This window comes from Lissotriton vulgaris, chromosome 4_1, assembly GCF_964263255.1.
Source record: "Lissotriton vulgaris chromosome 4_1, aLisVul1.2, whole genome shotgun sequence".
Lineage (NCBI taxonomy): Eukaryota > Metazoa > Chordata > Amphibia > Caudata > Salamandridae > Lissotriton > Lissotriton vulgaris.
The window spans coordinates 1,773,794,900-1,773,807,642 of NC_141691.1; the positions used below are offsets into that span (position 1 = coordinate 1,773,794,900).

General features: G+C 57.8%; 1 protein-coding gene, 1 non-coding gene and 2 pseudogenes across 2 annotated transcripts in view; 3 read left to right on the forward strand and 1 right to left on the reverse strand.

Annotated features, from left to right (window-relative positions):
• The window catches only part of DPYS (dihydropyrimidinase), a 358,618-nt gene that overhangs the window by 323,102 nt on the left and 22,773 nt on the right, over nucleotides 1–12,743 (reverse strand). The window lies entirely within an intron of this gene.
• LOC147724549 (18S ribosomal RNA) lies at nucleotides 8,620–10,438 on the forward strand (annotated as a pseudogene).
• On the forward strand, nucleotides 11,415–11,567 carry LOC147724550 (5.8S ribosomal RNA). Its single transcript, XR_015295308.1, has one exon. It is a non-coding gene; the product is annotated as a 5.8S ribosomal RNA (ribosomal RNA).
• Nucleotides 12,009–12,743, forward strand: part of LOC147724551 (28S ribosomal RNA) — a 3,159-nt pseudogene continuing 2,424 nt past the window's right edge.

A 12,743-nucleotide genomic window follows, 5' to 3' on the forward strand; every position in this document is an offset into this window, starting at 1 on the left:
ATAACTACAACCTTTACTACTGCAACTGTAGTACAAATGCAATTTGATGCCACTCACCAATTCCAAGAAGACTTTGTCAAGTACGTAGAATAAGAGACGGTGGTACAATATTCCTATGGGTTCATCCAATTATACATGGAAGTGCGCGACAAGAAACACAATTATAACTGTGGAATACAATGATAAATTAAGTCTAGTGAAAGTTATAATGCAAATTAAACTTAGTAAAAGGTCAAATACAAGCAATACCTATAGCCTTTACTACTCCAATAACTATACTAACATCAAAAATGGCTTGAGAGCTCCACTAGCAAGAGGCTGGGCTTTCAACTATGTACCACAGGCCACCAAACAGTATCTAATAAAGTAAAGACAGAAGGCACACATGTACGGTCACCTGACAATTCTGAATGACAGAACAAAATCATACGTTTCTTGTGAGAGGTAGTCAAACCAAACAGTATAATCAATGGTAAGACCCACCAAAAATGTAAAAGGAATAATCCTAATGCGTATATGTACAAAAATCTCTATTATTAGGGTGTCAGAAGTCATAAAAGTAATGAGTTTAACAAGCCCAACTCATATATACGGTTTCTAAAATTGCATGAACAATTATCATATGTCACCAATACAGTGAAGCTAACCTCAGTACCTTTTCGTGCCGACACGTACTTCTAGAAACGTGTGTTTGTAACAACCAGAACCACACATGTCATAAAAAAATAAACAAATCCCCAGAGTCTAGTTACCTGATGTGGATTACTTTCGTTGTGAAGAGTACTCCGTGCGAAGGACGGCGTCTAGCTTTGGCGCCATATTGGACTGTCAATATAGAGCCAATTTTAGTAAAAACAAAAAAGGGACACAATGTACGCCAAAGAAGCATCATAATAACTATGGTCGCCATGTTGAAGGTGTATAGAATGAGTTACGTAAGATAGCGTGGTCATGTATTTATAATAGTCATAAACACACTGCAACCTATGTGATGAGAAAGTAAAAGTTCAATAATAATATACAGCTGTCAGTATAAGTCGCTTATAAGAGATTTGTGTGTGAGGGAAGCTTTAAAATAAGGTGCCTCCGATAAAGTGCATAAAGAACAATTGATGGACAGAATTCAGAACAATGTCATACATTCACCTCAGTACAGAGTTCTGAGTAGTGCTGGGCGTAGCGTCACTATGCAGAATTTTGGGAAAAATGTGTGGAAAACTAGTGCACGTCCTGAGGTCTGTTTGCCCGGGACAGGAGTCCCTCGTGCCTGGGCAATCTCCTAGAACTCCCCGGCCTCTGGGTTGAAAAGCAGGGACCGGCCCCAGCCCCAGGGCCTGGGCTTCGGTCAGGGCCTGGGGTTTGGGAGCCCACGTCCAGTGGCCTGCCAAGAGTCCATCTGCCCAGTACAAGGGTCCCTGTTGCAGAGTCCCGGAGACCTGCAAGGCTCCATGGGTTCTGGGCAGTCCTCCCCCGGGCGGCTGCCCCAGTTGCGCCTGTGGGCCTAAGCCTTGCAGTGCACACGGGTTCCCAGAAAAAGGGGTAGCCTTCCTCCGGATTACTAGGGGCATGGTATGCCGGAACACCCCTCCCGGGATGGCGGTACTCTGCCAGGGAGTGTGAGTAAACACCCTAGGCAATCAATAACAGTGGCAAAACAAGTAACATCAATTGACAGTAAAAACTAAAGGTGAACAAGAAAAATAAAAATGGTCAAGAGTTTAATGTAAACAGTTAAAAATCATACAAATACATAACATTTTCATAAACATACAAAGTGGACATAATAATAAAAAACATACATTTCATTACTAATAATACATCTGAAAATAAAACTCATTTAATTAATAAAAAGCACAATGTGGCGAGTGTAATTAGATGCGTGTTTCGGCGTGAGGACGCCTTCTTCAGGAGCCACCCAAACGTGTTGATATTGTTATCAGGAGAATCTCCTAAACCGTATATGTTAGGAAGATGATCAAATTATTAGATGATCAGCAGATATCTGGGTCATCACGTCATAGACATTCCTTCCAGAAAATCTTCGAGGGGCTACAGGACGCTATGCGGATAGAGAGTCCGCACAGGTGGAAGGTGTAGAACAAATAAAATCTAGGAGCCAACTTAAGTTGAAACAGTCTTGTAAATGATAAAGACGGCCCGTGGTAGCGGGGAAATTTCTTTTTCAAGTGAAACGTCTGATGATCGGCAAATGAAAGACTGATGTCTTTCAGAATTAGATTTGAAAGGTAGGAATAGTGAGGAAAAGTCCTGGTATCTCTTATGAACAAGCCGTCAGTCGATCGGCAACTTAAAGATTCACAAATAATAAAAGCAGGATGGTGCCCTAGGAGACACGGCGGGATAGCGTCCGTGTCCGCCGTGCAGTCCGTATGACAAGAAAATGATCCTACTCTGCCAGGGACCAGATGGGCTATGCCCGGGCAACACCTCCCCAGGCATCCGGGGCTCCCTCCTCTGACCCACGGCGTGGCAGAGTGCCCGGGACGGGCTTCATGGTTCTCCCGAACCTGAGAGCTCTGGTGGTCATCCTTGTGCCGGAAGCCCAGCCGGAGTCCCCCGAGCCCCCGGGAAGCGGAGCCCAGTGCCCTGCCCTGCGTGGGCAAGCGGGAGCCCTACCGCAAAGGCTCGGGTGGGCAGCTGGGAGTCCTTTTGGTCCCGGCCATCTGGTCGCACCTGCCCCCTCAGCCATCTAGTTGAACCCAATGTTTTCCAATGGGGCGACCAGATGACCGGGCTTCCCTGGAAATCTGGATGAGGGGCCATTCGCCTTCCCGATCCCAGTGAGGGCTCCAGGAGGTTGGGCGCCTCCGTGCCCTGGGTCCCCTCCATCACTCAGTGAGCCCGGGTTCCCAGAGAGAGGTGATACTGCCGCTGCCCCAGCCCTGCTGATACTGCCGCTGCCCCAGCCGCCGCAGGGCCGCCCACCAAGCCCGACATCCATTTTTCCGCGGCTGCCAGCCCGCGGCCCCGCCCCCCCACCAGCTGATTGGTCAGCCCGCTCCCGCCTCCCCGCAGACCCTCCCTACCGGCTCCCTTCTTATGACGCCCCCGGAGTGACCGCGCAGCGGGAGCGCCGATTGAGCGCCGAAGGTGCGCCAAAGGTAAGCCCGTCTGCGCCCGTCCGCGCCTGGACCGCGCCCAGTGCCAGGACCCCTGGCCCCCGCAGACCCCAGCCCACCCGCCGGACGTACGACGCCACCACCCTCAACGCACTCAACGCCGGCCGAGTCCCGGGCTGCTACCGGACCACCCCAAGACCCACCCACGGACCCTTCTGCTGCAACTCCTGCAAGTTCACCTGCATCTGGACCTGCACGACTCCAGCAGTACTCAAGACCTCGACGAGCAACAGCAGCAGCCACCTGAAATGCATCCTGCTCAACACCCGCTCCGTCCACAGGCACGCCATCGAGATCTGGAACCTGCTCGACACCACAGCCCCAGACGTCGCCTTCTTCACGGAAACCTGGATGAACGCCTCCTCCGCGCCTGACATCACCATCGCCATCCCAGACGGCTACAAGATAATCCGAAGGGACCGCATCAACCACACCGGAGGAGGCATCACCATCGTCCACAGGAACACCATCCACATCACGACCAACACCGATGACACCCTCACAACCGCCGAGCACCTGCACTTCCAAGTCCACATCAACCCCAAGACCACCCTCAGAGGCACCCTCATCTACAGACCCCCTGGACAACACACACAATTCAGCGAAGACATCGCCGACTTCATCAGCCCACACGCCCCCTGCTCCGCTGACTACATCCTCCTAGGGGACCTCAACTTCCACCTGGAGAACAACAACGACCGCAACACCACCACCCTGCTGGACAACCTCGCCAACCTGGGAGGGACTCAAGCAACTGGTGACCACCCCTACCCACTACACTGGACACACACTCGACCCCGTCTTCTCATCCAGCAAGGACATCGCCTTCAGCCACGCCACCGGACTCCACTGGACGGACCACAGCTGCGTCCACTTCAGCTTTGCAAGGACCACGATCCACCAACACCAGCAACAGGCTGCACGCAGGAACTGGAACAAGATCACAGCCGACCAGCTCGCGTCCTCCCTGAGCATGAACCCTCCCACCAGCACAACGAACCCTAGCCAAGCGGCCACCAACCTCACGAAGTGGATCAGCGACTGCGCAGACGAGCTCGCCCCCCTGAGGACCCCGCCCAGCAGACCCGGCAGCAAGAAAGCCCCATGGTTCACCGACGAACTCAAGAGCTCCAAGAAGAACTGCCGAGCCCTCGAGAGAACCTGGCGCAGAGACCCAACACCGGACAACATGACTGCCCTCAAGCTCGCCACCCGGAAACACCACCAACTCATCCGCGCCACCAAGAAAACTGCATTCAAGGAACGACTGGACAACAACGCACACAACAGCAAAGAACTCTTCAACATCGTCAAAGAGCTCTCCAACCCCAACGCCGGAAACAACGACATCACCCCTTCGCAAGACCTCTGCAACTCCCTCGCCTCATACTTCCACAACAAGATCGTGGACATACACAACAGCTTCAGCACTCAACCGACGAACACATCGACCGAACCACCGCCCCCCACCACCACCCTCCGCGCCTGGACTCCGATCAGCACCGAAGACACCGTCCGCACGATGAACTCCATCCACTCCGGATCTCCGACCGACCCCTGCCCTCACCACGTCTTCAACAAGGCCGACGCTATCATCGCACCCCACCTGCGGGACATCATCAACACCTCCTTCGACACCGCTACCTTCCCGGAGAGCTGGAAGCATGCCGAACTCAGCGCTCTACTTAAGAAGCCATCGGCTGACCCCACCGACCTCAAGAACTACCGCCCCATCTCGCTGCTCCCGTTTCCTGCAAAAGTCATCGAGAAGACCGTCAACAAGCAGCTGGCCGCCTTCCTCGAGACGAACGGATCCCTCGACCCCTCGCAGTCTGGCTTCCGGGCCAACCACAGCACCGAGACCGCCCTGATCGCAGTCACCAATGACATCCGAGCGCTGCTCAACAACGGAGAAACAGCGGCCCTCATCCTCCTCGACCTCTCCGCGGCCTTCGACACTGTCTGCCATCGTACCCTAGTACAACGCCTCAGCAACGTCGGAGTCCAGGAGAAGGCACTGGAGTGGATCATCTCCTTCCTCGCCGGAAGGACACAGAGAGTCCGCCTCCCTCCGTTCAGATCTGAAGCCACCGAAGTCATCTGCGGCGTCCCTCAAGGCTCCTCGCTCAGTCCTACCCTCTTCAACATCTACATGAGCCCCCTCGCAGACATCGCACGCCAGCACAACCTCAACATCATCTCCTACGCCGACGACACCCAGCTGATCCTCTCCCTTACCAACGACCCCGCCACAGCCAGAGCCAACCTTCACGAGGGGATGAAAGAGGTAGCCGAATGGATGAAGAACAGCCGCCTGAAACTGAACTCAGATAAGACGGAAGTCCTCATCCTGGGATCCTCACCCGCCACTTGGGACGACTCCTGGTGGCCCCCCCCGCCCTAGGCAGCGCACCCAAACCAACAGACCACGCACGCAACCTGGGCTTCATCCTGGACTCCTCCCTCTCCATGACCAGACAAGTCAACGCCGTCTCCTCGTCGTGCTTCAACATCCTGCGCATGCTACGTAAGATCTTCCGGTGGATCCCCACCTCGCCGCCGTCCCCGGCATCCGTAGATCCACCACAGGGGGACGGTCCTTCTCCTACCTCGCCGCCAAGACATGGAACTCCCTCCCCACCCACCTCCGCCTGACCCAGGACCACCTCGCCTTCAGGAAGCAACTCAAGACCTGGTTGTTCGAGCAGTAGCAGATCCCCCCCCAGCGCCTTGAGACCCTCTGGGTAAGTAGTGCGCTATATAAATACGATGATTGATTGATTGATTGAGGGGTAGCCTTCCTCTGGATTACTAGGAGCAGGGTATGCCGGGACACCCCTCCCGGGCTGGCGGTTCTCTGCCGGTGACCAGATGGGCTATGCTCGGACAACACCTCTCCTCCGTCCGGGGGCTCCAGCCCACGGCTTAGCAAAGTGCCCGGGATGGGCTCCATGGGTCATGGCCAGTCCTCCCCTGGGCGTCCGGGCCCGAGAGCTCCGGTGGACCTCCTGTGCCTGAGGCCCATCTGGGGTCCCCGAATGGCCCGGGGCAGCTCCCCCTGATGGGCTGGGTATGCCGGGACACCCCTCCCAGGCTGGCGGTTCTCTGCCAGTGACCAGATGGGCTATGCCCGGGCAACACCTCCCCAGGCATCCAGGGCTCCCTCCTATGGCATGGCAGAGTACCCAGGTTGGGCTCCATGGGTCCCAGGCAGTCCTCCCCGGGCGTCCGCGCCCGAGAGCTCTGGTGGTCCTCCCGTGCCATCTGGGGTCCCCGAATGGCCCGAAGCAGCTCCACCTGATGGGCTGGGTCCAGGAGCCCCGGTGAGGGCGGCCTCCCCATCCCAGGCTTCGTCCTCAGTCCTGCTGCATGGCAGGGTGCCCGAACGAGGTCCCAGGGGCCTGGGGAGGTTTCCCCTCCACCTCTGGGCTTGGGAGCCCGGTCTGGGTCCAGGGGCCCTGCCGGGCCCCGGCTCGGGTACTCCAGCCCTGGGCCCAGTCTCCCGGCCTGCTGCCATGCCAAAGACCCGGGACGGGGTTCCATCATGCCTGGGGAGCCTCCCTTTGCTTCGCTGGGTTCATGGGGCTCCCTGAGGCCCTGGGGAGGGTGACCTCCCCACCACGGGCTCCGTCCTCTGTCCTGCCGTGTGGCAGGGTGCCTGGGATGGTATCCGGCGGGCCTGGGGAGGCTTCCCCTGTGCCTCCGGGCCTGGGAGCCCCAGCTTGGTCTGGGGGCCCGCCAGGCCCCAGGTCGGGTGCTCTGGCTCTGGACCCCATCCCCCAGCCTGCCACAATGGCAAAGGATCAGGACGGGTTCCGTTGTGCCCAGGGAGCCTCTCCTTGCTTGGCTGAGTTTAGGAGCTGCGGGCAGGGCCCATGAGGGCCCCGGGGAGGGAGGCCTCCCCACCCCAGGCTCCATCCTTGGTTCTGCCGCGTGGCAGGGTGCCCGGAACGGAGTTAGGAGGGCCCAGGGAGGCTTCCCCTGTGCCTCTGGGCCTGGGAGCCCTGGCAGGGTCCAGGGGCCCATCTTGGTCCCGGATCGGGTGCTCTGGCCCTGGGCCCCATCCCCCAGCCTGCCGCTCTGTCAAAGGCCTGGGAAGGGGTTCTGTTGTGCCTGGGGAGCCTCCCCTTGCTTGGCTGGGTTCAGGAGCTCTGGCCTGGGCCCCTGGTGGGCCCGGGGAGGGCAGCCTTCCCATCCCGGGCTCTGTCCTAGGTCCTGCTGCGTGGCAGGGTGCTCAGGATTGTGTCCGGTGGGCCTGGGGAGGCTTTCCTGCGCCTCTGGGCCTGGGAGCCCCGGCTGGGTCCAGGGGCCATGCGGGGCCTCGGGTCGGGTGCTCCGTCCCTGGGCCCCATCCCCCAGCCTGCCACTCTGCCGCTCTGCTGCTCTGCCAAAGGCATGGGACGGGGTTCCGTTGTGCCTGGGGAGCCTCCCCTTGCTTGGCTGGGTTTAGGAGTCACCCGGCCTGCTACTCCACCAAAGGCCCAGGACAGGGGTTCGTCCGTCCCGTACAGGCCTCCCTTGCTTGTCAAGGTGTCGTTGGGACCCGGGTCGGAGAGCCTGTCGGGCCCCCCTCGCAGCCTCCATTACTGGGGCCCAGCTGGCCCCTGGGCCTCCTGTCCCCCATGCCACAGCACCCGCTCACTCGTTCGCTGGGGCACAGAGCGACCAGATGGCTTCCCTTTCGTGCCCTGTCATCTGGTCGCACCGTTCTCCTCTGCCATCTGGTCGCTCCTATCTGCTCGGCCATCTGGTCGCACACAATACTTTCCTGTGGGGTGGCCAGATGGCAGGGCTTTCCTGGAAGTCCTGATGAGGGGCCATTTACCTCCCCGATCCCAGCGAGGGCTCCAGGAGGTCGGGTACTTTCGCAGGGCCGCCTGTCAGGGGTTGGCCCCGGCTGTACACCGATCGATTGGGCACTCTGGGTCCGTTTAGGGATGAACTGGTTGGCCAGTCCCCACATGGACCATCTGACTCGAGTGAGGGCCTGCCGCCTGGTGTAGGCCCTTCACCCTACCCAGCAGAGCGAAGGCCGAGCGGCACCGGCAGCCCGTGCTCCCCAGTGGTCCGACCCGAGCAGAAGGGGTCAGGTGGCCCCAGGTCCTCAGATGCTGCCGTCCGGCAGGTCAATGGGCTCTGTGGGCCCCGCACGCCATGCCGTCACCCCTCTCCGCCCAGCACGTTTCCACAGCAGTTCGGAATGACCGTTCCGAGGGGTTCCGCCGCCACCAGGCCCGGCACCCCTGCCTCTTGCTCAGGCTGAGCCTCAGCCTGCCTCTCCCTCGCGGAGGAGACAGCTGGGCCCACCGGTGCCCATGTGACTGCACCTCTCCACACCCCACAACCCTCCAGCCAGTCCTCCTGCCTACCAGGGGGATGGGCTACTTCCCCTGGCAGGTTCCCGAGAGATGGATGGGTGTGCAATGGTTGCCGGTCGGGGAGATGGTCATGCGGCTCCCACCCTGTCAGCACGTGCGGCTACCTGGTTGATCCTGCCAGTAGCATATGCGTGTCTCAAAGATTAAGCAATGCAAGTGTAAGTCCACAAGGCCGGTACAGTGAAACTGCGAATGGCTCATTAAATCAGTTATGTTCCCTTTGATCGCTCCATATGTTACTTGGATAACTGTGGTAACTCTACAGCTAATACATGCTGACGAGCGCTGACCTCCTGGGATGCGAGCATTTATCAGACCAAGACCAATTTGGGCTCGCCCGACCGATTTGGTGAGTCTAGATAACCTCGGGGCGATCGCACGTCCCTGTGAGGGCGACAATGCATTCGGATGTCTGCCCTATCAACTTTCAAAGGTGTTTTCTGTGCCTACCATGGTAACCACAGATAACAGGGAATCAGGGTTTGATTCCGGAGAGGGAGCCTGAGAAACGGCTACCACATCCTAGGAAGTTAGCAGGCGTGCAATTTACCCACTCCCGACTCGGGGAGGTAGTGGCGAAAAATAACAATACAGGACTCTTTTGAGGCCCTGTAATTGGAATGAGTACACTTTACATCCTTTAACGAGGATCCATTGGAGGGCAAGTCTGGTGCCAGTAGCCACGGTAATTCCACCTCCAATAGCGTTTATTAAAGTTGCTGCAGTTAAAAAGCTCGTAGTTGGATCTTGGGATCGAGCTGGTGGTCTGCCACAAGGTGAGCTACTGCCTGTCCGAGCCCCTGCCTCTCCGCACCCCCTTTGATGCTCTTGACTGAGTGTCCTGGGGGTCCAAAGCGTTTATTTTGAAAAAATTAGAGTGTTCAAAGCAGACTGAAATGGCTGAATACTTCAGCTAGGAACAATGGAATAGGACTCCTGTTCTAGTTTGTTGTTTTCGGAACTGGGGCTATGATTAATAGGGACGGCCTGGGGCAATCGTATTGTGCTTCTAGAGGTGAAATTCTTGGACCGGCGCAAGACAAACCAAAGCGAAAGCATTTGCCAAGAATGTTTTCATTAATCAAGAATGAAAGTCGGAGGTTCAAAGACGATCAGATACCGTTGTAGTTCCAACCATAAACGATGCCGACTACCGATCAGGCGGCATTATTCCCATGACCCGCCGAGCAGCTTCCGGGAAACCAAAGTCTTTGGATTCCGGTGGGAGTATGGTTGCAAAGCTGAAACTTTAAGGAATTGACAGAAGGGCACCACCAGGAGTGGAGCTTGCGGCTTAATTTCAATCAACACTAGAAACCTCACCTGGCCCGGACACGGAAAGGATTGACAGATTGATAGCTCTTTCTTGATTCTGTGGGTGGTGGTGCATGGCAGTTCTTAGTTGGTGGAGCGATTTGTCTGGTTAATTCCGATAACCAATGAGACTCCTCCATGATAATTAGTTACGTGATCCCCAGCGGTCAGCATCCAACTTCTTAGAGGGACAAGCGGCGTTCAGCCACACGAGATCGAGCAATAACAGGTCTGTGATGCCTTTAGATGTCTGGGGCTGCACTCGCGCTACACTGAACAGATCAGCGTGTGTCTACCCTTCAGCGACAGGTGCGGGTAACTCGCTGAACCCCGTTCATGATAGGGATTGGGGATTGCAATTATTTCCCATGAACGAGGAATTCCCAGTAAGTGTGGGTCATAAGGTTGCATTGATTAAGTCCCTGCCCTTTGTACACACCGCCCATCGCTACTACCGATTGGATGGTTTAGTGAGGTCCTCGGATCGGCCGCACCGGGGTCGGCAATGGCCCTGACAGAGCGCAGAGAAGACGATCAAACCTGACATCTAGAGGAAGTAAAAGTTGTAACAAAGTTTCCGTAGGTGAACCTGCGGAAGAAGCATTAACGGCGGAGCGGCCCAAGCATCTGGCGGCGCCAGCCTGAAGCCCTCACCCGCCTCCTGCAAGCACGCACCTTAGGCACAGGTCCCGGCCCTTCTATTGCGCGCTCCGGCCGGTGGAGCAGTCTGCGGCCGCATGGGGCGCTCGGGTGAGGACCGGGTCTTCGGCGGGCTTCTTCTTCCGATGAGGACCCGACCGACGCGTGAAGGACTGGAGATGGGGGCGGCCCCCGTCTCCTGTCCCTCTCTGGGAGGGGCACAGTGGTAGGCCCTCCTAAGATGGAACTCAAGCTCACCCGGCACCACGCCTGTGATGGGGGTAAACTGAATGGCAGTGGGCAGGTACCACACTCCTGGAAGGACCTGCTGCTGGCTTGGCCCTCCTGCGCCCAATGTCCCAGGCAGATGGAGAACCGGGCGACTGAGGTGGGGCCCTTCTCATGTGGCAGGGCAGCCTGAAAAAGAAGGGGCCAAGGGCCTGCAGGGGGACCCCAGCTCCTCTCAGTGAGAGGTGTGCGGGAAGGGGAGCTGCCTGGCTCTTCCCTTCGGGCGCCTCTGGCACGGGCAAGGGTGGGGTGGGCTGTACAAGCCAGCTTGGTGCACGGCTCGGGCAGCCCGGTGACGGACAGTTGAGGTGCAGGTGGGGCGATCCTCCCTCGATGGCAGGTACCCGATTTGACCCGGTCCTGTGCGGCCGGGCCGAGCGGTTTGAAGACTCGTGCCGTCCCTCCCGGTTACTCCGGGATGGACCGGCGGCTGTGGGGCTGCCTGTTCCTGACGCACAGGGAGCCCCTTTCCTCGCCTGCAGATGGGTGGCGGCAATGTTTTTTTCTCACAATGGTGCAGTTTGACTCCCAGAGGGAAAGCCTTGAACGGGGCACCCGAGTTGTCTCAGCGCGAGGGCAGTAGACGGACAGCGTCGCCTTCCTCCCATCTGACCTGCGCCCGCAGGTGGGTAAAGGCTTTCGAAAAGTTGCCTGTGACTCTTGTCGGTGGATCACTCGGCTCGCGTGTTGATGAGAATGCAGCTAGCTGTGAGAATTAGTGTGAATTGCAGGACACATTGATCATCGACACTTCGAACGCACCTGGCGGCCCCGGGTTCCTCCAGGGGCTGTCCCTGTCTGTGGATCGCTCGATCATCAATTGCCCCAGGGTTTCCCTCAGACGCGGCTGGGGGCAACGCAGGCTAGCTCTGCTTCTCTTTGTCCCCCCACAAAGTCAGACCCCCGATCGCCAATGGCAAGGTCCCTCGCCGGGTCCTGCCGCGGAGGTTCGCCGCCGGTGCGCCTGGCTCCCGAGATGGGGGTCTTGTGACCATTCCATCCCAGGACCACTCCTGGGGTGCCTGGCTACCTGCTGTGCGTGGCTGTCTCTGGTGTCCCACTGGCTGCCCGCACGTACGCGCCTTGGGCGCCCACCTCCGCGGCCGGCTTTCCGGGAAGGGCAAAACCCTTCAAGATCTGATCCAGGGAAAGAGGGCGCGCACTGCCGGGATGCCAGGCCCCTGCTCCGGCAGGGGCCTTTCCTTCCCCGGCAACCCCCTTTGACACTCCGGCATTATTCTTACGACTACAACCTCAGATCAGATGTGGCAACCCGCTGAATTTAAGCATATTACTACGCGGAGGAAAAGGAACTAACCAGGATTCCCTCAGTAATGGCGAGTGAAGATGGAAGAGCAAGTCAGGCGCAGGAAATATGGCGTACAGAAGACCGACTCCCCGGGATTGCTTAGGGGGCCCAAGTCCTTCTGATCGAGGCTCACCCCGTGGACAGTGTTAGGCCGGTAGCGGGCCCCGGCGCACCGGGATCGGGTCTTCTCAGAGTCGGATTGCTTAGAAATGCAGCCCAAAGCGGGTGGTAAACTTCATCTAAGGCTAAATACGGGACGCGCGACCCATAGCCAACAATTACCATAAGGGAAATTTGAAAAGAACTTTGAAGAGAGAGTTCAAGAGGGTGTGAAACCATTGAGAGGTAAACGGGTGGGGTCCGGGCAATCCGCCCGGAGTATTCAACACATCGGGAAGGTTGGTGGCCCGGGAGTTCCGGATCCCCTCCGCAGGACACATTTCTTCCATGGCGGTGCGCTGCGACCGGCTACAGGTCGGCTGAGAAGGTTTTGGGGTGGCAGGTGGCCCTTCGCTCTGGCAGAGGGTGTTATAGCCCTCCTGGCAGCAGCTTCACCATGTCCACGGGCCGAGGGAGATTCGACCACCTCCGCGCCCTCCACCGGGCACCCATCCCCGGCCCCCACTCGGGTGCGCTGGGGCAGTTGAAGGGGGACAGGGCACCCTGCTCCTGGCG